Consider the following 660-nt stretch of genomic DNA (forward strand, 5'->3'; position numbering starts at 1 on the left):
AGAAATCTGGAACGCTTCACGAACTTGCATGTCATCCTTGCACAGCGGCCGTGCTAATCTCTGCATCGTTTCAATTTTAGTACATGTGCTGCCAAAGCCAGCACCAGGCTAAACAATTTAGTGACTTGGCCAGACCCTGTCTCATGGGCTGGGTGTGGTGGCGCATTCCTGTAATCCTAATACTCAGGCTGAGGCCTGAAGATTGCCACTAGTTCAAGGCCAGCCTGAACTACATAGCAAGATCATGTCACTGCCCCTTCCCCAAAAAGTCCGAAACTGCATAGCAAGATCATGTCACTGCCCCTTCCCCAAAAAGTCTGAAATGCCTGGGATGTAGCTCAGTGCCAAGGCCCTGGGTTCAGTCCTCAGCACTGCTAAAAATTCTTAAGATATTCATTACCTAATTTGTTTTTAAGATAGCCCTAACTTCACTCTCAGAAGCGTTCATACAAGTGGAGAGAATTACCTCACCATTGATAGGGTTGATGAACCTCCTGGTTATTAATGACATTTGACATCCTAGAGTGCAGTTGTTCCGAAATGTTCATGTCTGTTTTTATAGGCTCTGAGTTGCCATGTACTCAGTATCACCTAATACAGCCTTGCTATGAATGAAAGAACCTTGGGGATGTGTCTCCTACACAAGATAGAATTCCTACC

General features: G+C 45.3%; 1 non-coding gene across 1 annotated transcript; it reads right to left on the reverse strand.

Moving 5' to 3' along the window:
• Positions 1–104, reverse strand: LOC117286174. Its single transcript, XR_004517326.1, has one exon. It is a non-coding gene; the product is annotated as a U6 spliceosomal RNA (small nuclear RNA).
• Between the last annotated feature and the right edge of the window lie 556 nt (positions 105–660).

This window comes from Fukomys damarensis, unplaced genomic scaffold (genome assembly GCF_012274545.1).
Source record: "Fukomys damarensis isolate Sample0158 unplaced genomic scaffold, DMR_v1.0_HiC HiC_scaffold_15, whole genome shotgun sequence".
In the NCBI taxonomy this organism is placed as follows: Eukaryota; Metazoa; Chordata; class Mammalia; order Rodentia; family Bathyergidae; genus Fukomys; species Fukomys damarensis.